The 23,514-nt window shown below is 50.7% G+C and overlaps 1 protein-coding gene across 13 annotated transcripts in view; it reads left to right on the forward strand.

The window, feature by feature from the left end:
* CAMTA1 (calmodulin binding transcription activator 1) overlaps positions 1 to 23,514 on the forward strand; it is an 848,163-nt gene that overhangs the window by 236,954 nt on the left and 587,695 nt on the right. The window contains exon 1 of one of the 13 annotated variants that reach the window (XM_038537833.1): positions 23,205 to 23,333. The exons of the other annotated variants lie outside the window; for them this stretch is intronic. The gene's annotated coding sequence lies outside the window, so the exon portion shown is untranslated. Of the gene's footprint in view, positions 1 to 23,204; positions 23,334 to 23,514 lie in introns of those variants that run through there. 13 annotated transcript variants of the gene reach the window in all.

Raw genomic sequence — 23,514 nt, forward strand, 5'->3', positions numbered from 1 at the left:
ATCCTTCCTGTTCATTCTGCCCTCTGCTAAATCAGAAAAACCCTGGTTTCCATCTTGCATGAAATCCCCTTCATGTATGTCTGTCTAATCATTAAATTGCCCCCCAGGTCAGGCTGGAACTGTTTAAACTTTTAAATATATCTACATTTGGAAGATTATTTTTTATTCCATTAGAACCATTACATGCTTACCGTAGATACCCTTGAGGGAAGAGGGTTTCTGGAGGGCAGACTGGAATGTGACCAATATTACTGAGTCCTGGTTCTTTCCATTCAAGATATGAAATTGAATGCTTTTAGAGTGCACTGTGTCCATGGAGCCTGAATAAAGCAATGTGAGTGGATTTCAGGAGTCTCCTCTTTGAAGATGTCCTCCAAGATCTGCTCTTGGATTGTGTGACTGATAAGGGCTTGGGGTGACCGCAGCCCTACCTGATACTAGTAATCTTTCTCCCTTAGAAAATGTGCATTCAGAGGCTTCAAATGTGCCCTGAGACTTTTCCGCATGAGAGACAAATGTCCTCAGGTCATTTGGCAGCAATATGGCACTTAAACAAGAATAAAATAAAAGACAAGATTAAATTAATGGCTTAGATGCTTCTATTCCTTCTTAAACTGCCTTTCCAGGTGTCCAGAGCCCAGCTTCTCTGAAAGGCCTGGGTTCTTCCCATGGGGTGCCTTGATAGGGAGGAGACCCCTTTGCGAGCATCTCTGGCCTCTGACCTCTCTTGGCAGAAGTACACAGAAAGCCCAATTTCAGATCTGCTTCTGCATATAAATAGCAGCATTACTTTTAAATTGAAAATTTCATTTTTCCTGCCTGGTATGTAAGCAAATAATTGAGACCTAATTTACTTTATTTAATAAGCCAGCAGCCAGTGTGGGAAAGCCCACACTGGTAAGAACCTGGAAGCATTGTTTACAACCTCCCAGATTTCTCTGGTTGGGTTGTTAGGTCTGAGCATGCCCTGGAGCAACAGGAGGCCAGGACAGCAGGTCCTCCCCACCCCCATCCCCTAAGTCCCCTGATAACTCCTACATGGCCTCCTAGGTGTGTGAAGTATCTGCTTGCAAGGTTACTGACTGCCATCTAGGAGCTTTCCATGAGTGGATCCCATCATGGGTCTCTAGTGGAGCTCCCAGTGCTCATGGGGGAAGGGCCACAGTGTCCTGGGGCTGCACGGGCTTTGCTCACATGTCCCTGGCATGGAGCTGATGTGCTCATTCTGCAGAAACTTTTGAGTGCCCAACACTACTGGTCAGATGGAGAAGGCACCACATTTCTCTTGAAGAACTCATAGTCAAATGGGAGATATGGTGGGAGACAGGAGAGAAAGAATGTGGGATGGGGCAGGACTGTGTGTTTTGGACTCACATAGGACTAGTTTTTGAATACTGCTCTTTTCACTTGATAGACGTGTGACCTCAGTAAATATATTTAGTTTCTTTGGGCCTTGGTTTCTTCATCTGTAAACAAATGCACATAGCAATGCTTTCCCCCCAGGCTTGACATATGAATGAGCTATAAAAGCAAATGCATAAGTGTCATGGGATACTGCCCATCACAGCTACTGGCCTGGTGAGGGCTGCCCATCAGTGTCTGCATTTCTGCTTGGGGGACCCATGGTAGGACTGTGCTTCCCTCTTCTATTTGAAGTCATCTGTGGACTGGCTTTGGCTGGTGACTTGTGTCTCTTCTGGGCAGAAGCTTTAAGTGCTGGTATGTGGTTTGCTATGTGCCCTTCCCCCAAATTGGCAACACAGATGCTCACCAGCCTGGGTTCCTGAGAGACCATGAGGCACAGAGCCTCCTCCCCAACAGCATGCACTGGACCTGTGATATGAATAAGAAACAAATCACTGAAATTCTAAGATTGATTGTTACAATGGCAGAACTTGGCACATCCTGACTAAATGTTTGAGAGGATCCATTTGCTCCTTTCCATGAGAAGGTAAAGGGTAAATTCAAGCCCCCTCTTCCATCAGGACCCAGAATTTTCCAGGTACACAGGGGAATAGGGAACTATGGGTGGAGACACTGGTGCACCGGTGCCTGCAGGACGGCACCCCTGGCTCTCGAGATTAGATTTCTATCTCCTCTGTGTGCCCCTCCTCCTCTTGCCTCCACTCCTCTGTCTCATTCTCTCCACTCCATCCCCATCTCCTCGCCTCCAGGGTCCTACTCTTCTCTTGCCAGGTGTGCTGAGGCTTGGTGATCCTGGTGCTTGTGGCATGACCGGCCTGTGTCCCCAGTGAGGTTGTCCATCTCAGGACTCCACAGCATCATCCCTCCTGCACCCAAGGCTTCCCCCTGCCCCCCTCTCCCTCAGAGGTTACCAGGGTTAGAGAGCGAGGGAGGCTCCCCACTGTCCATGTGGGGACAGCTGTGAAGTGCCAGCAAGCTGGGCAGAAGGGATGTTTGAAGGGCATCTATGCACGTTTGATGCCGCCCTAGGTCCTGAGCTCTTGTGACCTGGTAGATGCTGTATAAACCCCTGAATGTGTGTTACCCAGGTGATTTTTGCTAGTTTTCAGTGAAAAAGAAGAGATTTATGGCTTCAACCACTCTACATATTTTCTGGTTAGCCAGTGGGTGAATTCTAGGTGAAGTGGCCCAGAATTCCCTGCTGCTGGGAAGGGAAGGCTGCTGGTCACAGCTTTATAGTTCGTCCAGGGCCTGGGACACAGAGCTTGGTGGGAGGGAGGGTGGAGTCTTCCCGGCCTAGTGGGGATAAAGACTTTGGCTGGATGGCACTCAGAGCTGTGCTTTATTAGGAAAATAATACAATCACTGTGGGAACAGAGCTTATTAATTATTATGACAAGGAGAAATTTTGGAGTGTGGGGAAAGAAAGAGAGAGAGAGTCACTCTGAGGTAAAATAACACTGCACTTGGAAGGTCCAGGTAATTACGATTGAGGCAAGCGCTAACCAGATAGTCACAGTGGGAGTCGTCTGAAAAACAAAATACAATTAAAAGTTTAATATTTGATGGAATCAGTAAACTAAGAGTTGCCAGAATGAGTCTTCTCGGGGGGAGGGAGAGTCTGCTGTGTGCTTTGGTGTGGCTGGGCAGCTGGGGCGTGGGTAGCCCTGCTCCCGCAGCCCTGGCCTGAAGGGACTCTCTCCATGCCACGGGTGAATTTGTGTCCCCTTTGAGCTCTACAAGGAATGCAGCGGTCCCCCCACATGTGCCCACTTCTGATCATCCCTCAGCAAGCTCTGGCCTTCCTTGTGCCCTCTCAGCTGCTCTGGAGTCAGGAGTCAGCAGGCTCACTTGTCGCTGGGACGATGGCTTGCATTACACACGGATATACAGCCTGCAGGTGTGTGCAGGGCGGTGCTGGAACCGGCCTCTCTGTCTTCCTAGGGTGGTTGGCCAGTTGAAGCTGAGCACTGTGATAAGGTCTTCCCCAAGTGCATTCGAAATTGTTCATAGGACTTTCGAGACTTTAAGATGATCCATCAACCTGTGTTGCAAATCTCCTCCAGCTTTAGGAATTAGCTTGAAATTAAAGTTACAGAGAGGCCAAATCTCCCTAGACCTAAGCTGACTCAGGAACATGCAACGCGTAGTTTCATTTCAACCCGCAGCTCCCTGATATCGTGCATGAGGAATCTGTCATCAAATGTCAGTTGGTTAACTTGACACCGAAATCGGTCGTTCTCTGGGCTGCAAGCACAGCACATTTCAAGTATGGGGTCACATGCTCACTGAGTGTTGTTTTGAGTCCTGGCCTCAGCTGAAGATCCAGATGGGGTCTATGTGAGGAGTCCACGGGAAGGTAGTCTGGTCAGAACGGCCGGCATGACATGAGCTTGGAGCAGAGAAGATTCATTAGGAAGACCCGGAGGGGAAGCAGAGCAGATGGCCACTGGTGCTCCGCTGGGCCCCCCTCAGTGCCTCTACAATTCTGGGGGATGCAGTGACTCGCAGCACACTCATGGTTATGTGCCATCCTTATGTTTTGTCCCTCATTTTCAAAGAAACAATTTTAAAAAAAGATTTTATTAATTTTTTTTTTTTGTGAGAGACACAGAGAGAGGCAGAGACATAGACAGAGGGAGAAGCAGGCTCCCTGTGGGGAGCCTAATGCAGGACTCGATCCCAGGACCCTGGGATCATGACCTGAGCCAAAGGCAGACACTTAATCACTGAGCCACCCTGGCATCCGTCAAAGAAACAATTAACACTCAATAAGATGCGACGATTTTCAAAGTCTTTACTTACCTCATGAATGTTTAAGCACTTAGTGTGTGCTAGGCACTGTCCTGGATGCTGGGATACAGCAGTTAAAACAGTCTCAGACCTTTGCGTTCATGGAGTTTATTTTTGAGCCGGAGAAGCAGTTCAGGCAGTCAACAGGATGAGTAGGTGAACTTGGTGATGTCTCACAGGGTGACCTGTGCCCTGAAAGGAGGGGAAGGGAAGGGAGAGGGGGGTGCAGGGCATGGGAGGAGGGCAGTACGAACTAGGGTGGGCAGGAAGTCTACCTTCCTGTTTGGGTGAAGCCCTAGGAATGGAGGGAGTGAGCCACATGGACATCTGGGGACTGAGAGAGTAGCAAGTGCAGTGTCCCTGAGGGGATTGTGCCTGGCAGCTTCTAAAGGGCAATGGGGATTGTGAGGCTGGAGCTGGGAGATCCAGACGAGATGGGCCTCAGGCCACTGAGAGGGGCTGGGGGCCGCAGTTCCCCACCAGAACCCTGCCTCCATGGCCGTGGAGGAACAGCCTTGGATGGGAGCCTCCGTGTCTGGTATGGCTGGGGAGATGGGGCAGGAGGAGTCTGTAAATCATGAGTCACCCGGACCCTGAGATGCTCCAGGGGCAGCACTAGGGCCAGACCGCTGAATCTAAGCCCTTGTGGATGGCTGGGTCCACATTCCTGCTACTCTTTGCTCCTTTGGATCCTGATGGGGTGGGGGGCTTGGACATCAGCCCTCTCTCAAATAGGCCTTGGCTGTACTGAGCACCATCAGGGGGTGTGGGGGGTGGATAGAGGAGGGGGAGAACTTCAGACTTCTGCAAATGCCAGCCATGGGCTATGACACGGCCACCCAGACTATGGAATGTGTCCTTGCAAGCATGTCCCCCTGACTCTTGGCACCCAGGAAGACGAGTTCAACTTGGGGCCATGGTTCTGTATATGAGGACCTTGGTGACAGAGCAAATTTGGGGAGGAGCTGTGGGCAGGGTGGGTGGAGGAGAGGGTGTGACGGAGATGAGGGGGTACGCCCAAAGAAACCCTTGCTCCTTGAGTTTCTGGTTCTGTGGGGTGAGATGAGATGAGAGGCAGGGGCTCCCCCAAGGACAAAGAGAAAGAGAAATCGTGGCATGTTTCTGAGAGCCAGATGCAAGAGCAGCTGGAGAACCAGTTGCACATAGCACAGTTTTGGAAGTGAATCCCAGCAGAGTTTGTCTTCAGCTTGAGGGCATAATAGCCATGCTGACCATTTTGGGAGGGGTGATTTGGGTTGTATGTGCTCGCAGCCTGGCCCCCCAGTCAGCCCTCTCTGTTTTGGTCTTGGCTGGCGAGGTGCTGTGGGGAGGTGCCTGGAGACACCCAGAATCAGGTCAGCATCCAGGTGTGTTGATAAAAGGTTTTGATGGGAAGTGATACCACTCCTCCTCCACCGGGTCTGAAAGTTCTCTCTGGTTGCTTATGGGCTGAAGATCTCAGAACTTGGAAAGGTGACTCTGAATTCATTCCGAATGCTTTGGGCAGATGGGGGAAGGCCACGTGCTCTGGGTGACAGTGATGCTGCAGGCTTGTAGGTGGCCTGGTGACCCTCCCGCACCAGAGAGAAGGGAGATTACCCACTGTCACTGCAGCTCCTGTCCCAGGTGACACTTACCAAACTGGTCCTTCTACTAAGTCCTGTGTCTGTGGGGCTCATGGTGCAGCTGGGGTTTGGCCCGTCCATGTCTGGGGGCTCCAAGCCATGGGCTCACTTGAGGCACCCAGCCTGGTGGGGGAGGTTCAAAGTGTTGGTGATGAGCTTGGGAACTCAGCTGCTGTTTGCTCTTTAGTGAAATGTCCTTTCTGAGGAAAAATATCCCTGTTTGCTGGGACAGACTCAGAACATTCCTGAAACAGAGGCTGCTCCCTTTGGGTCCATATTCATTTTAAGTAAGTGGCTCCTCTGAGCTCCCAAATTGTCTTCTATTCCCAGACTCTGATCCCCATACAGCTCCATGCACCCCCTTTTCTGACCCCATTGTCCCCAAGTCCTGGAGCTTTCTGCTGTGCAAGGCCTCTACATCCCTCCCCCACCCCCAGTGCTGGCTCCCCCTCCTCCCTCTGGCTCTCACCCTGGTCCTGCAGCAGATACGCCTTTGGTCCTTGGAGCTTTTTCCAGATCAGTGTCCCTCCCCCAGTTAGTCCTTATTGGTCCTGCTCCCCAGCACTCTGCAGTCACATGTAGGGTCACTCTGCCCCCACTGGGCAGTGCCAAGCCTCTCCTATTCCACCAGGTTTTCACATTCTCTGCCCACGATGATGTGATGGTATCCACTATCCCAGGTCCCTGACCTCCTCCCCACCACGGCTCCTCCTCCACCTTTCTCCCTGACTCACTTCCTTTGCTGGAATCTAGTACCCTCCAACCTCTGCCATCATGATCTCAGGTTCCAGATGCCCTTCCAAACCCTCCCGTTCTCCTTGCTCTTTCCTCTGGGTGCTTCCAACACCCTCCTCCCCCCCTCTGCCATGACAGCTGTCCCAGAGCCAGGGATCCTGGTCATCCCTGTCATGGTGTCATGGTCTCCCTCATGCTCCTCCTAACTCAGCTCAGATGCCACTCGATTATCATGTGTCCCCATCTGGTCCCTGGGCCTGTCGCATCATCAGACATACTTGCTGGAGCCCCCGGCCTCCCTACACTTAGTCCCCTCCTGCCCTGTGCCTGCCCCATCCCCTGCCTTTGGGGAACCTCAGGGCCTTCGGTTCATCACCTGCGGTGCCCCCTCCCCCATTCTCTCCTGCCCTCTCCTCTCCTCTCCTCTCCTCTCCTCTCCTCTCCTCTCCTCTCCTCTCCTCTCCTCTCTTCTCCTCTCCAGCAGCCTCCCTCCCTCCTGCCTGCCCTCTCACCCAGGAGAGGACAGGAGACATTCAGAAGGCCAGCCGGCCTCTTGGCTGCTTCACCCCCCACCTCTGTGCTCTGCTGGCTGGGTTGGCTTGGGGCAGGAGGTGGGCACAGGGCAGGAGGGGACTAGGGATGGGGAGGCCCAGGGTGCCAGCAAACACGTCTGATGACGTGACAGGCCCAGGGATCAGACAGGGACACACGGAGTGACTCCTGGGGCAGGTGGAAGCACAGGCTGGTCATGCTCTTCTCTGAAGACACGTCCCCTTGTAAACTTGATCCTGTTGTGCTGCCCTCTTCTTTCCTCTCTCCTGCACTGGCTGTGCCTTCTCCCACCTTTCTTTCTCTTGCCACCTCCTTTCCTGGGTCTTTCCCATCAGCATCCACATACGCTCCTGTCATTAACAAACACCCTCTAGACTCGTTTCCGCCTGCAAGTCTGACTCCGTTTGTGTGTTGTTCCCTTTACGTCAAACCCACTTGAAGGATGAGTTCTCTACTCACTGCCTCTGATTTTACCGCCACCTCAGGTTCCGACACAAAAGTAAATTGCAGCAGCCTCCCCTCTGCTCCTCTGTAGTGTGTCCCCCTGCTTCACCCCTGCTTTCCTCTAGTACATTCTTGACACAGCTGCACGATAGATCTCTTTAGAACATGCCTCCCTCCTCATAGCCCTCGCATGGGGCCCCCTCTCATTTGAGCTAGACTAGGGTCTTTACTGTGACCAGCAAAGCCCAATGGGACCTTCCCACCCACGTCCCTTAGAGCTCACTCCTCACCTCTTCCCTTGCTCAGCCCAAAGATATAGGCCCCTTCACTGTTTCTGAATCCAGGGCCTTTGCACAGGCTCTTCTTGGCTCAAATGTTCTCTCCCCGAAGTATCAGTGTGGCTCCCTCTCACTCCTGCTATAAGCTTGCAGTGAGAACAGTGGGACTTCTGTCTGTTTTGTTGTGTCCCTAGCACCTAAACAGAGTCTGACAAGTGGTTGGTGCTCTGTGCACATTTGTGGAACAAAGGAATGAACACTGTTGGCAGAGGCACTGAGTTCTGATGAGACGGCTCTCTTAGCAATGCAGCCTCTGGCGTGATCCCTTCCTGTGGGCCCTGCAGGCCTCTGAACTAATTGGCCTTGGGGATGTCTTCCCCACTGGCCATGTGTTCCCATCCCCTTTGCTGCAGTGAGTGCTTGGGGGAGGGGGTCCATGTGCTCATGGTCTCATCACAAGCCGTCTGCCCTCCTCACCTCTGAGTGGGTCATGGCTGGTGCACAGCTATGTCCTTTCCCACTGTTCTCACTGCAAGCTTACACAGGGACCCGAGGGCTCTCCTGCGGATTCATGGACAGTTCCCGGATGAGCCCCATCCATCCCTGGGGGGAAGGATGGGAAGAGAGACCGCTGTCCAGCATCCCTTGGTTCCCACAACAAAGAGCATGCCCTCCCTGCATTTGTCTGAGTTTGAGGTCTGATGGCAAGACCGATGGGTGAGCCAGGGGCCAGAGAACTTCACCTACTTACTCATCTTCTACTTCTTGCTTTCCCTTTCCTTTCCCCAGGAAAGGCCACTTTGTCAGAGGCCACTTACAGGGCCCGGGGGCATGTTCTCTCCGCCTGAAGATGAGCTGAGCTGGACCTGCCATGGAGGGGGAGGGCAGAGAAGTCGTGGTGCTACCATTTCTTTCAGGCCTCTTGGGGAGCTCACCCTAGGAGCAGGCCCAGCCCCTGCATAGGCCATGTAGGCCAATGTGACAGTGTTGTGCAGATAGCTTGCAGGGCACCATCCTAACCAGGAGCTAAGCACAGCAGCTCACAGTGTGGCCTTTGGGTCAGGCTGACCTAAACTCGAGTTACTCTGCTGCCACTTCAGTGTCCGCACCTGCAGAATGGAGTAGTGGTAGCACCTAGCTCACTGGGTGCTGTGAGATTGAATGAGAATGCACGACTAGTGCAAACATAGGAAGTATTCACCGGTAACTCTTCTTATTTTAGGCAAAGCCCTAGAATTGAGAATCAGAGACTTCCCCTTACAGTAGTGTTAAGAAATCTGCGTGCAGCACCACAGAGCAAGGATGGTCCTTCTCTGCCTCTCGGTGGCTCCAGTGGGACACAGCGTCCCTGAGCACCCCCTTCCTTGGCTGTGAAATGAGGCACACATGAGAGAACATTTGAGAAGGGGCTCTGAACTCAAATACACAATGTACATGTCAGGAACTGTTGGCATCTGTTACTACCTCCCCATGCAGCAAATATTCATTATGCCCTAGTTTCTGGGTGCCATGGGAGGTGGCCAACTGCCCTGGGTGGCTCCATCTTTATCCAGAGGCTGTGGTGGCTTCATGGCAGAAGGCCCCAAAACCCCCCTCAGCAGAACCTAGGCCACTTGCTTAGTCTGTTCCACCCAGGGCTTCACCTGTCAGGGCCAGTGCAGGCACGCAAGGGCTGTGTTCTTTGCTGAGAGTCCCAGCTGGAGGGATGTTGGGGCTGACTCAAACAACCCCAGTAGAGAATAACTTCTGGTCCGAAGGGCCTTTCTGGGGGGCCTTCCAAATTAGGTCCTGTCCCTTGCTCCTCACTTGGCACACGGAATACCATTGCTCTCCCCCCACCCCCCCGAAGTTTCTGTACTTCCCACTAGGCTCTGCACAATCCCACTCCTGAAAGGCTTTGGTAAGGGTTGGAGGTGAGTGCAACATGCAAGGACACAGAGCTGGTTCCCAGGGCCCAGGGGCCTTCAGGATGCGTATCTTTAGGGTTACTCCTTACCTGGAACCAGCCAGGGAATGGCATGCCACAGACATGCATGGTTTGTGCCGTGTCACTGTAGTGCTTTTGAATATCTACCTTTGTGGCTTCAATCTTTTATTTTATTTTATTTTATTTTATTTTATTTTATTTTATTTTATTTTATTTTATTTTATTTTATTTTATTTTATTTTATTTTATTTTATTTTATTTTATTTTATTTTATTTTATTTTATTTTATTTTAATTTTATTTTATTTTATTTTATTTTCAATCCTTTATTTTTAACTTCTAAAGTAACTGAGCCTGCAATTAGGACTTACCACCACCAGGTGGGGAGGGTGAGCGTGGTCTCACCTGTTTGCTGGGGCTGTATGTGATTACCCAAAAGGCGTTTTGCAATCATGACTTTCCTGGCAATTTTTACTTTTTAAAATAAAAGAAAAAGTACTCTGTTAAAACAGACAGACACAGACACACCCCCCCCCCCCCCAAATAGTGCAGAACACCAGATGTAAGTGCTCCTGGGTGGGTGGACCTAGCCCATGTTTACTGAACACCTTTTTTTTTTTTTTTTTTTTTAAGATTTTATTTATTTATTTACTCATGAGACACACACACACACACACACAGAGTCAGAGACACAGGCAAAGGGAGAAGCAGACTCCATGCAGGGAGCCCGATGTGGGACTCCATCCCAGGACTCCAGAATCACACCCTGGGCCAAAATGAGGCACTTAACTGCTGAGCCACCCAGATGTCCCTACAGAACACCTTTTATACCCAGGTCCTATGGTTGGTGCTGAGGACATAGCAATGGATATGATGGAGTGTTCCTGCTGATGGAGGGGCACAGAATCTGGGGAGGGCGAGGCAGATCTCTGAGGAACACTTGCCAGGCACTGAGAAGGCAGTGTGAGTAAGGGAATGGCTCAGGAGAGGGGCCTGCCATGCCACGAGAGGACTGGGAAACCCGAGCCCTGTGATACTTTAGGGAGTGGACACAGGCAGGTGTGTAGCTTTCACTCCTAAAGCCATGGAGACCAGGAGGTGTGTCAGGGCCGGCATCCCAGGCTCATGTGTTGCTCCATACTGTTCACAGCTTCTCTGGGCCTCACTCTCTCCTGCTCACCCTCATGGCTTGGGGCTGGCACCCCTCTGGGTGGATGGAGACCCCCGCATGGGATGGAAGTAAAGAGATGTAGCCTCCAGCTCTGTGCTCTTTCCCACCAAGCCTGAGACAGGGTCCAGCTCTGGGCTCCCCATGCTCTTCTGTCTCTTCGCAGTTCAAGGCTCTTTTGGAAGTTTGCCTGCTGGGCGATGAAGGTAATCTCCATTTCTGCCCTTGAGTTTCTCAGTTGGGAAATGGAGACATGGGCACGGGGCTCCCTGCCCCAGTTGCCTAGCATCCTGCAAGGCGTGTAAACCTACTCATGCACTGGCTGCTTTAGCAGGAGTGGTCCTGGGGATTGATCTTTGAAAGAGCTTATATCTCTGCCAGAACAAAGTATATAAAAAGGCCAACTTTACAGGTATTTAAACATAGATTTAAAGTGGATTTTACGATACCTCTTTGCAGCGGGCTCGGCAAATCTCAGGTTGGCAGGATGGCTCTTGCTGCATTCAGGCCATACTCTGCTCAGGCTATGGCTCCCCTCCTTCCAGACAAGGGGCCAAGATTCCAGGGGCCTCCTTAGGTGCTTGGGAGGGTGTCCAGCTGCCGCTGGACTAATCTGACCCATGAGGGTGATGTCCCATCCAGGTCAAGTGCAGAGCAGTGGTTTTGTTTACATTTGCATGAGGCCTTTCTGGAAACCATTTTGGCAGTTGGTTCTGATAACATGCCGATTTCGATAGAGATGAGGGTTTAGTGGAGTGGGCACTCCAGCCTGGTGTAGTTGTGGTTTGTCATGGATCCTGCATCATGTCCTCTACTCTGGCCATAAAGCCTTCCTCTCTGAGCTGGAACAAACCCAATGACTTCTCAGCCTGGACTAGGAGGAAGATTTCCTGTAGGGGGATATTTCTTTCCTGAACCCAGATCCCGGAAGACCAGCCAGGGAAGGCCCTTTGGTCTGGGCAGAATTGGGAAGAGCAGAGGGCTGTTTTCTACTCCAGAGGCAGAGAGGGGACACTTTCAGCAAGATCAGGTTTTCTCAGAGATGGCCCCCCATTGTGGAGGTTGGTATCCCAAGGTGTGGGAGTCCATGAGCTTGGCTTTATTCCCCAGGGGACCGCCTTGGCAGGAGAGTGTCCCCACCCTCCTTCCCCTCACACCAGATGGAAATAGCCCTGCGGACATCCAGCTTTGCCTGCCTGAGGCTCTTCCTTGGACTCCCCAGTGTCATGATACCTCTGTAGTGGCCAGGACAAGGTACCCCCTACCCCAATCTGAAGCTTCCTGCCCTCTTCCCTGGGGCACTGGGAGAGAGAGTTTCTGACCTTGCTGATTTATTTTATACTCAGCCTGTGTTCCTTGGCCAGGGGTAGCTTGGGTTTTCTCATTTCTGTTCCAGGCCTGATCTTTTGTGGGGAAAAGTGGAGGAAGACATCCAGGAACCCCATTGATGGGCCACTGGTCTGCCTGGAACCCTTGCTTCTGGGCTGGCAGAAGCTGAAGGTCATTGCTATGGAGATGCTACTGCCCAGAAGGCTAGGATGGGCATTCACATAGTCCCTCCACTCAGACTGATGCCCAGTAGATGTTTGTGGGATGAAAGAATAGGTGGAAGATGAGTGAGAGGTGATGGGTGGCCCTGTGAGTGTCAGAGTCCTATTGGGGGTGGGACTCCCCTGAAGCTGGGCTCTCCTTTTCAGAGATAACGTCTGGATGGATAGAGTCACCCAAGTTCTAGGGTCTGAACACAGAGACCATGGCTTATGAAAATCCCTTCTTTTCCTTAAACTAGCATAATTTAGATGTCATCTGGCCCCATGGAAGGCTAAAAAATACTTCTGATAAATCAGTTTCCAATGGCTGAAGGGAGCATAGAGAATGGTGGGTGCGTGCACACACGCCCACCCCACCTCTTTCTTTCCTATTGTGTGCTCCAGGCCATGTCTGTAGGCTCTGGAAGCTGTGTTCTTCTAGACTCAGGGTGTGAATTCATGGGCCGGGGAGTTACATACTTGGGTCCTCCCTGGCCTCCCTGGGCATTCAGCATCGCCACTCTATTCCTGAACTCTCCTTTGCATCTGCCCCTCGGTCTCCCCAGGATGTCCCACCACCATCCTCTCCATCTCAGGGTGCCCTCCCTCCCCACCCCACCCCTGCATAGTTCTCTCTAGACTGACTGAGGAGGAGCTCCAGTGAACTCCTTGCTTCTCTACTTACCCCAAGGACTCTAGTCTGGGTCAGTTCAAGATGTCAAGTGGATGGCAGGGTGGATGGGGTGATGCTGACAAACCTGGCAAAGTTAGAAGAATTTAAGAAATCTCTTAGTATGGTTACCATGCTGGTCTGATTATGTTCACTCTTCCTCAAATGGCACCCCATTTTTTTTTTACTCTCAAGGGAACTTCTTCCCAGTCCTGATGCCTAAAGCAATCAGAGTGGATTCATGTGTGTTGAGGAGGATTGAAAATAGCATATAATGAGTGGGCTTTATTGAGCTTTCCGTTGTTCTGGGCACTTATGCTTAGTGCTTTAAAAATATAATTGGATCTAAATCTCCCCCAAACACTAAGAAGCAGATGCTGTTATTACCCCTCTTTTAGGTAGGAGTGGTCTAAGGCCCAGGTAGCAGAAAAAGTAAGTGGAAGAAGCAGGACTCCAATCTAAATCCCTAGCCCTTAGCTGTGCACCTGCCCCCAGACTGGGCCCCAGGCTGCTGGCATGGTTGGTGTGCCTTCTCCCTGACAGCCTGTGGTGCCCATGCATCTTAGGTGGACACTTGTGAGCAGGGAACCTTATGGTGGGTGTATTCCCTTCCTAAGAGGCTGTGTTAGTCTTCTTGGGTGGCCAGAACAAAGTACTACAGACTGTGTGTGTGGCTTAAATCACAGACATTTATTTTCTGATAGATCTGGAGCCTGGAAACCTGAGATCTGGCATTGGCAGGTTTGGTTTTCTCCCTAGGCCTCTCTCCTTGGCTCGCAGACAGCTGCCCCTTGCTGTGTCCTCACACCATCTTTCCTCCATGTGTGCATCCCTGGTGTGTCTCCCTTCTTGTAAGGACACCAGTCCTGTTGGATTACAGCCAACCTTTAGGACCTCATTTTACCTTAATCACCTCCTTAAAGGCCCCATCTCCAGATGCAGTCACAGGCTGAGGTGCTGGGGGTTAGGAATTCAATGTGTGAATTTGGCAGGGGGACACCATTCATTCCATTACAGGGGCCTTCTGCTCCACGTTGGTGGCTTCTTTTTGAGGTGGCCACTCCTCTACCTATGGTGTACATGGCTTCCGGCCGCCAGGGGAAACCAGTGAGCTGCAGGTCATGGGTACACTGGAAGATGTTATGGCCACGAGCCCTCGCACCCCTGGATTTTATGTGCCATCCAAAGCAGCATACATTTTCTCCAGACTGTGGAAAGTTTTGTGGCCTCTTGTATAATACAAGACAAGCCTTCTGCATCGAAATTGTTCGAGAATTGGGTTCCAATTTCCCAGGAGCACGTAAAGTGTTGCCAGAAAAGCAGAATTGTTGGAGATTTATGTCGGTTTTTCTGACACAAGGAAGATTTCCTTTTGTTTCTTGGAACTGACTGGAGTGTGCTTGCCAGAAGAGCGGCCTCAGAAGGAGCAGATCATTTTCCCTTGTTCTTCCTTCTTCTTTTTTTATTCCCTCTCAATTTATTTTCAGGTCAGAGCTTCATGAGGTCGCTGAAGCTGTGAAATCTGACAGACTCGCCATCTGAGCAAACAGACTGTCCAGGAACAGGTTTTATTTGGCTCACCAAGGCGATGTGACAGTCTGGGAAAATCCCCAGTCTTTCCATTTTGTCTTTGCCTGAAAGAGTTTGGTTCAGTTCAACAAATATTAATTGAGTAACTCCTTTGTGCCAGGTATGATGTCAGGTGCCAAGGCTCTGAAACTGGGTAAAATCCAGTCGTGTCCTGAGCAGGGCAGACATGTAAACACACACGTATTCTCAAGGTGAGTCCCACACAGCCCGGGATATATATTCAGCTGGGCTGCCAGCTGCCTGCGCTCACAGGCTATTAACCTATTGAAACAATTTCATAACTATTGATAAAGATGGTGCCACCCCAAGCTCCCTGAGTGCTCCTTCTGCTCTAGCTTGTGTCCATTCTGGGTAGTGGTGTCTATAAAACCATTTATTCTATGGGATGTTACCCCTGTGAAGGGCACATAGATACAAGGGGGCTGGGGTGAGTGTTAGGTACCAGGAAAGGCCTTTTGGAGGAAGTGATGGCTAGGCCAGATTTTTAATAGAGTTGAGCAGACAGACTGGAGAGGGCAGGAGGAAGGCTATTCTAAGTAGGGGACATAGGCTGTGCCAAGGCTCTGAGGCAGTCAGTGTCATGGTGGGCTTGGTGAGGTGGTGACAGAGCAGGGAGGAGGCAGAGGCAGAAGCACTGCGCTGGTAGTGGGGATGGAGTGGGCGCAGCACCAGACGGTGGTAGCTGGGTGGAGGGTAGGGCTGGCAGAGGGAGCTGGGAAAAAGAGCCCGAGCCAGATAACCAGGGATTTGAATGTCATGCAGCAGTGCCAGGGGTCATGAGGATGAATGAATAAAGGGTTTATTGTGATGATTTATATGGTCCAATTACATTTTTAAAGTGTACATATTTTAATATCCCGCCTTGTTCCAGAAAGGATTTCGGTTCTATACACATGGCTGATGCTCAATGAATGGCTGTGTATTAGATTATATATTTAAGGTAAATTATAAGGAAACATAATACAGTTAAATGTTTTTGATGCAAAAAGTGATGAAAGGAAGAGAAGATGAGACAGGGTTAAATGGTGGAGTGCGCGACACAGAACTGTCTATCAGATGCCCTCATAAGTTCTTAGCACCCAGTGAGTGACAGGGGAGACACCATCCTTGAGAGTCAAGTGAGGCTGTGCGGGAAGGCCCAACGAAGTCCTCGTGAGGAGTCTTCTTGCCCAGTGGCAGTGCTGCCACCGTGGGGCTCATGCTCAGGCCTGAAGAGCAGGCTCTGGGAGCCCCAGCACCTGTGCTATGAGGGTGGCAGGTGTGCGAGTCTCCCATAGCTGCTGTAACCAGTCCCACAAACCCAGCAGCCTAAAGTGACAAACATTCATTCTCTCACAGTTTCAGAGGCCAGGTGTCTAAAAGCAAGGTGCCAGCAGGGCCAGCAGACACAAACCTGCCTCATCTTCACTTCCGGTGGAGGTGAGTGATGCTTGGCGTTCCTGGGCCTGCAGCTGCATCCCTCTGGTCTCTGCTTCCATGGCCTCCTCCCTGGTGCATCCGTCTGCACATGGCCAGGCACGTGAGACAGCTGTGCCCTCTGTAGGGCCCACCCTACCCCAGTACCACCTCACCTTAGCGTGATCACCTCCACAAAGATTCTATTTCCAAATAAGCTCACATTCCCGGGTACCAAGTTAGGACTCAAGCATATCTGTTTGGGGACGTGATTCAGACCTCAAGAGCAAGCCGGATCCAGTCTCAAAGTGCTGGTGGAAAGTCACGGGGGTATCTGTACCACAAGGCCTTCAAGCATGTGCTGAGGCACAGCCTCCAGGGGCGGTTGTCTGAAGCATTTCACTAACTAGTTTGACCACAAGCACCTTTCTACCTCCTCCCCCTGCTTCCCCATCCTTTTTGCTTTATTTTGGGAGAACATCTGTGGAGAGAACGTTCTGTGGCGCATGCCGTAGGAAAGGCTGGGTTAGCTGCATTGCAGACAGGAGGCAGGGACAGACAGAAGCTTCCCCTTCTTGCAGTGAAAGACTCCTTCTGAAGAAATACCATTGCATGAACCCTTCCTCCCTTTTTGTGGTTTTAAACATGTTTTGGATCTGAAATACGTCCTGGCTCTAATTTGCATTTGGATTTAGATTTAAAGTAGTAGACATTTTCTTCTCATAAAAAACAGCAGGTTGTAGATGCAAAACGGGAGCCAGTGTGACAGTCATACCCTTTGGGTTCCTGTCCCCGTGGGGCATCCTGCTTGCGGGGGAGCAAACATAATGGTGAAAGAGCCAGAGACATTTTCTGCTCTTGCAGTTTACATGCTAGTGAGGGAGCAAGGAAAGTAAATCAGTGCACTAGTCAGCTTGGCTGCTGTAACAAAATACTGTGGGACAGGCAGCTTCAACAAGTCAGTGATTTTCCCACAGTCCTGGGTGCCAGGAAGCCTAAGAGCAAGCTGCTGGCCACTTTGGGTTTTGGTGAGAGCCTGCCTCCTGGCCTTCAGATGGCCACCCTCCCACTGTGTCCTGGCATGGTGGGGAGAGCTCTCTCTGTCTCTCTGTGTCTCTGTTTCTGTCTCTGTCTCTCTCTTCCTTTTATCAAACCACTAATCCCATCATGAGGGAGGTGCCTCACATGGGGAATGAGGACTTCAAGAGGAATTTGATGGGGACGTGGTTCAGCCCAAAGCCATCAGGTAATAGATAGTCATGACCACATCCTTGGTAAGAAGTGCTGTGGAAGGGAGTGGTGGTCTGCGGGGGATGCTCCGGGGGCTAGTCCCTGAGGAGCTGGGATGGGAAGGGAGGGAGGAAGGTGGCCTAGGAAGTGCTAGGAAAGGTACGCATCAGGTGGCAAGAACTGAAGTTACAAAGGGCCTTGGATGGGAAGGGGCTTGTTGTGGTCCAGGGCCAAGGAAAGCCCACTGGCTGCTGAAACCCTGAGGTGGTGGTAAGTGAGGGAGGGCATGGTGGGAGGGGGCGGGGGGGCAGTAGAAGAGAGCCCTGAGATGTGGCAGGGTGTGGTCAGGCACCATTGTCCCTGGTAAGCAGGTGTTGAGCAGGTGTCCAGGTGAGACCGGAGGGGCCTGGCAGTGGTGGTGAGGAGCAGTGCACAGCTCTGAGGTGCCCTTAGACTTAGAACCAAAGAATTTGTGGGTTTTCAACTTCAGTAACCAGGTGATGAGCAGTGCAGTATATCGAGGAGGAGAAACAGGTTTAAGGAGGCAAAACAAGACTATTTTCAACATGTTAAATGTGAGATGTTTATTATATGTCCAAGGAGGCAGCTGGGCACAGGAATCAGGAGCTCAGACAAGTAAGTTTCTTTGCCAATGACTAGACTAGGTGCTGTTGCAAGCCATGAGCCAGGCTAAGATGCCTCAGGAGAGTGCAGGTGTGGGAGTGAGGAGGGCAGGCAGGATCCTGCAGGGTTCAAAGTCCTGGGTTGGGGAAGGGAGGAGGTGGTGATAGCGGTGGTGAGAGGGAGGGTGGGGCAGGCAGGGGGTGTGTGGTCAGTTCTGTGCAAGGCCGCTGGGAAGCTGACGTGGGAAAGAGGCCAGACTGGATTTGGTGGTCTGAAGGTAGACCGGCTGTGGAGAAGTTTAGCAAAAACGGAGGAGACAGGAGCGATAGGAGTGGAATGAATCAACAGAGAGGGCCAGAGAGAGGACGGGGAGAAGAATTTTGGCTAATGGATGACACAGAAGAGAGAAAGCTTGAGAAGGTGAGAGAAGATGAGATGCAGAGCAACACTTGAGGGACCTGACCTGCCTGGGGTGGGGTGCTTCTCTGTGGCCACAGGAGGGAAGACAGTAGGGTTGGAGGGATTCAGAAGAGAGAGCTGGACTGGTGGTGGAAGCTCAAATCTGAATGTAGTAAAGACCAACCAGGGAGATACTTTTTCTTCCAACCTGGAGAAGGATTTTTCTCCTTTCAAGGAGCAGGTGGCCTCAGGTGTGTGTATCAATGTCCACCGCCCTTCTACACTGGGAAGTGTAGCAGTACTTAGATTGAGTAAGAGGAAGTAGAGAAGAACATGGCACTTGTTTGACTCTGTCAAGGGCGTCTGAGTTGGCTGGAGTGGTTCAGCATCACCCATCTTGGCCAAAGAAATGAGGCCTGTCATGCCTATGACAGGACAGACTGACTTCTGTGGGAGAAGCCGAGGCCACCGACCTTGACTTCATGCTGGTTGGTGTCCTAACTGCTGGCTTCCTGTCCAGCCTCTGTTTCTAGGCCCCACTCTTGCCTGGGGTCATCTCTCTCTCTGGCCTTTTGCCACACCCCAAACATGTCCTCCTTCCCTGTTGGCTCCTCTTCTCCTGGGGGTGACAGCCTCACCAGTGTTGTCCTTGGCTCCACCTGCACTGTTTGGTTTTAGGTGGGCTTCTCCACCTGGGCATACTAAGCATGAAAGGTACATCTGTCTGTGTACATACACTGATTATTGAGAAGCAGGGCATGTCATTGAAAATAGTTGGAACAGATTTTTCTCGTCTTGGAACAACACTAGTTAAAGAAGAAGCAAACTAGGGACACCTCGGTGCATCAGTGGTTGAGTGTCTACCTTGGGCTTAGTTGTGATCCTGGGGTCCTGGGATCAAGTCCCACATCGGGGGATCCCTGGGTGGCGCAGCGGTTTGGCGCCTGCCTTTGGCCCAGGGCGCGATCCTGGAGACCTGGGATCGAATCCCACATCAGGCTCCCGGTGCATGGAGCCTGCTTCTCCCTCTGCCTGTGTCTCTGCCTCTCTCTCTCTCTCTCTCTCTCTCTCTGTGACTATCATAAATAAATAAAAAAAAAAATTAAAAAAAAAATCTTAGAAAGTCCCACATCGGGCTCCTCGCAGGGACCCTGCTTCTCCCTCTGCCTATGTCTTTGCCTCTCTCTGTGTCTCTCATGAATAAATAAATAAAATCTTACAAAAAAAGAGCAAACGAGCTAAAGATCCATTTGACTACTTGAATAAAAAGGTTGCATCCTTTTGAAAGTCTTGATGCTAACGATATCTGTGCCATGTGATAGCCGCCTTCCTCCCTTAGCCTGGTAATATCTCAGGGGGAGCATCTGGGGCTCATTTCATCTGATTAATAGGTGAAATTGAGAGAAAGAAAGTTTTGCTTCCTTGCTGGACAAAATTGTCATCTGGGAGGTGCCCTGGGTTCATAGTTTAGGAGAACGCATTTGTGTCCTTTACCTCTGTGATCCTATTTGCTGTCCTGATTCCCTGAGACCTGACTGGGGTTTGAATGTTCTATATTCTATTTCTAGACAGTCCCTCGATTACTTTTAGCATTCATTCATTCATCAAACATTTGAGTGCCCACTGAATACGGGGCACTGTGCTACTCACAGGGGGTATAGAGAGAACAAAACAGACATGCGCCCTGCTTCTAAGTGTGTATATTTTGGTAGCTTAATGCCAAAGGTCAATTTCTCCAGGCGGGGCAGCTTTTTGATTGTTTGCTCAACAGCAGTCCCCGTCTTCTTTCTTGCTAACAGGTGTCAATGGCCAGATTTTTGGGGAGAGGCCAGGTCTCTTTCTAGCCATGGAGAGTCAAATTGGATCAATCTAACCCATCACGACTAGTGGTTGGTTTAGGGGCAGGCTGTCACTGACTCAGTGCCAGTGGGATGTGCAGGAGAGCTGGGAGAAATTTCCTAGCTCTTTCAAGGGGGTGTGAGAGTTCACTCTTCTGGGCTTTGAGAACCTGATGACTTCAGGGAGCTGTTGTGACCTCCCAGCTGCCACTCAAGTGCTGCCATGTGGGTGCAGCCCGAGGTCAGTGCGTCCGAGCTGAAAGAACAAACACAGGTTCCCGATGATGTCAGTGACATCACCCGTCCCTCCAAACCCCCTGGGACATGAGATAATGCATTTTCCTTCTTGGGTCAGGTTTAGGTTCAATTTTCTGTGATCTCACAGCCAGACATATTCTTGTTGATATAGACGCTTCTCTCTTCAATCCACACACTGTCAACACCAGCCTCCTTTCAACCCTTTCCCATGTTCCTTGTCCTGCACTCAGTTTCATGCAAAAGTGCTTCCTTTTCTAACTTGCCAGTGCTTCAGGAAATCTTTGCTTCTGTCTTGCATCCCCTCTCTCCTGCACAGCGCCTGGGTCGCCTGGTGTTCTGCCTATAGTAAGATATCAGTAAGCACTTACTGAGTTAAATGTGAGTTTTAAGGATAGGACTTTAAATTTAGTGACTACTCACGGGGTTCTGAGAAATTATTGAAAGCCAATCAGTGGCCTGAGGGGAGTTCGGGCTGATCCGGGCAGATACTACTGGACCAGGCTGGTGGTGCCAGGGATGAAAGTGTCTTGAAGGAGGTGCCAAGGAAAATCCATCATATGGCCTAAGCTCTGTTTTTTTTTTTTTTATTGAAAAATCCATTTATAAATAATCTGCACAGATAAAGTAAAATGTACTTTATTGGGATTCAGAAAAATTCATGGCTACAGAACATGGGCCCCATGTAGCTCTCTAGATCCTGATTAGCTGCTGGCAGCTCCCCATCACAGAGGACCCTCTGGCCCTTTCAGAGACTGCCCTGAGACAGACAGAGTTCCTTTCTTATTTCTTAGCATGCTGAACATGAACATTTTCTTCCTCTTCTTTTTACATATTGGCATTTAATTGATATGGGGTGTTTCAGCTGAGTGGAGTTATTGCCCTGTTTTCATGGAGAGGGCGAATGGACCCTCTGCATTGTCCCTCATCATTCTCCTGCTGGAGAGCCCCTGGGGCAGCGGGAGTGGCAGCGGGCCTCACTCCTGCGCAGCCAAAAGGCAGGAAAGGCAGGTTTCAGACACCCACTGCCCTTGCCCTCATGGGCCTGCTAGGCCCCCAGTGTCCTATGGGGGTTGTCTTCCCATTTCACATAACATCTTTCTTCCCTGATTGTTCCCTTAACCCAAAGAGAACTGGCGAAGGCTGTCTACATTAGCCATGAAGGAGCAGTCATCAATTATTGAGCACCTGCCTTGTTCCATGCACTGTGCAGAGCGCTTTCCTGCTTCATCTCAGGAGACCCTTGGAGGACAGAAAGGAGACTCTGATGTTAAGTGGCTTGCCCAGGGTCACCTAGTTTGGAAGTGGTAGAACCAAGATTAGAATCTGCAATTTCTCTTTTAGAAGTTCACTCCTTTCCACGAGGATCACAGTGATCATATTTTCCAAACCAAAAATTGGATGCGGACTGCCTGGCACAGAGTGAGGAGGCAATAAATAGTTGTTGAAGGTGCAAACAAATGAACCGGATCATGGGCCAGCCAGCAGGATAGATCTTGAGTCAGTGGCTGAGGGGAGCAGCCAAGGAGAGCCTGGCCCACAGCATCATCGCTGTGTGGCTGCAGACTTTGAGAGGTGTGGGGCAGCCAAGGACTTGCACACAGCTGCCTGACCAGGTGCATTTGCCAGGCCAGCCAGGTCTGGAGTTGAGTGAGACTCTAGACGTACTCTAGGCCCAGCTTGGGAAAATATTACACAGTACAAAATAAAATTAAACAGTATTAACCACAGGCCCAAATTGCACCTATATTTTAAAAAGCATTGTGCAGCTGAGACTTATAAAGCCTAGCACCAGCATGAGGCCGTCTTGTTTAATGAGAACCTCTGCCACTTCCTGCTCACTTCCTTGGCCTCCCCCAGCCTGCTCATTCATCCTTTTCTGATGCTCTTGCTCCTTGGGGTCGAAGTGAGGCTCCTGGGTAATATGTACCCTTTGTTCTCTGGAGGAAGAGGGCTCTGCTGCAGGCAGGGCCTGGAAATGCCTGGATTGGCCAACTCCCGGATGTGACAGCTTCGGGGGTCACAGGCACCCCTTCTTCCTGTGTCAGTGGAAAGGAAGATAGCTTAATCAGTGCAGCTCACTTGGGGGCATCTCAAGGAGGCTCCATGGGCTCTCCTGACATCATGGCCATGGAGCCAGGAAGGTTCCAGAAAGGAAATGTATATGTTGCACTAGACTTTCTAGACTTACAAGAAAAGCATAGATATTAAATAGCCACTTATGGCCTTTTCTTTTTAATTTTTCTTTTTTCTTTTTCCTTTTATTACCCCACAGGTGCCCAGAGGGTTCCCACCTTGCCCCGCCCCACACTCCTGGCCTTATTTCAGGTTCCTCATTAGTTCATGTTGGAGCCTGAAGTAAATAATTTTCATTCAGTAATGTGTTTTCCCTTACTTGAAAAGTGGGTGGATTCTGGTGCTAGTGGTCACTGCTGACTCCCTATGACTCTAGAGTGAGCCTCTGGGGTCACATTTCCCTTTCTGCATGCTAATGCTCCTTGGGCTTTGCACAACAAATGCCTTTTGAGAAGCTGGCTTTATCTCTGATATGCAGGTCATGTCATGCCCAGTGAGCCCTAGTGGTGATAACAAAAGGGGCATTTAGCTCAGACCCAGCCCAGGACCAGGACCACTGTCTCCATACATTGGCTCCAGCACATCACTGGGCAATGCCCTTTTCTGTTGGTGGCAGGGAGGGGACAGGCAGACATATCCTCCCCAGTTGCCTCCACCCTCCATCCTTCTATCTCATCAAACTGTCAGTACCTGCCATTTTCCCCAAGCATAGAAATCATCTGTGTGTCTGTGTATGTACGTGTGAATTCTAGAAAAATCACTCAGGCATGCTAAAGACTTGGTAAGTAACTTGCTTTGGTAGAAGGGACTGGGGAGCAGATGTGCTTTCTTTGGCTCTGAGCACCCAGGCAGGATATTCTTCAGAAGGGGAGGACTGCCTGTGTGTATGTTTCTGGGCAAGAGAAAGTTCAGAGAGGGACAGTCTGAGCTCCAAGCTGCCATTGCTGGCAGAAGTGGCTTCT

This window comes from Canis lupus, chromosome 5, assembly GCF_011100685.1.
Source record: "Canis lupus familiaris isolate Mischka breed German Shepherd chromosome 5, alternate assembly UU_Cfam_GSD_1.0, whole genome shotgun sequence".
Classification (NCBI taxonomy): Eukaryota; Metazoa; Chordata; class Mammalia; order Carnivora; family Canidae; genus Canis; species Canis lupus.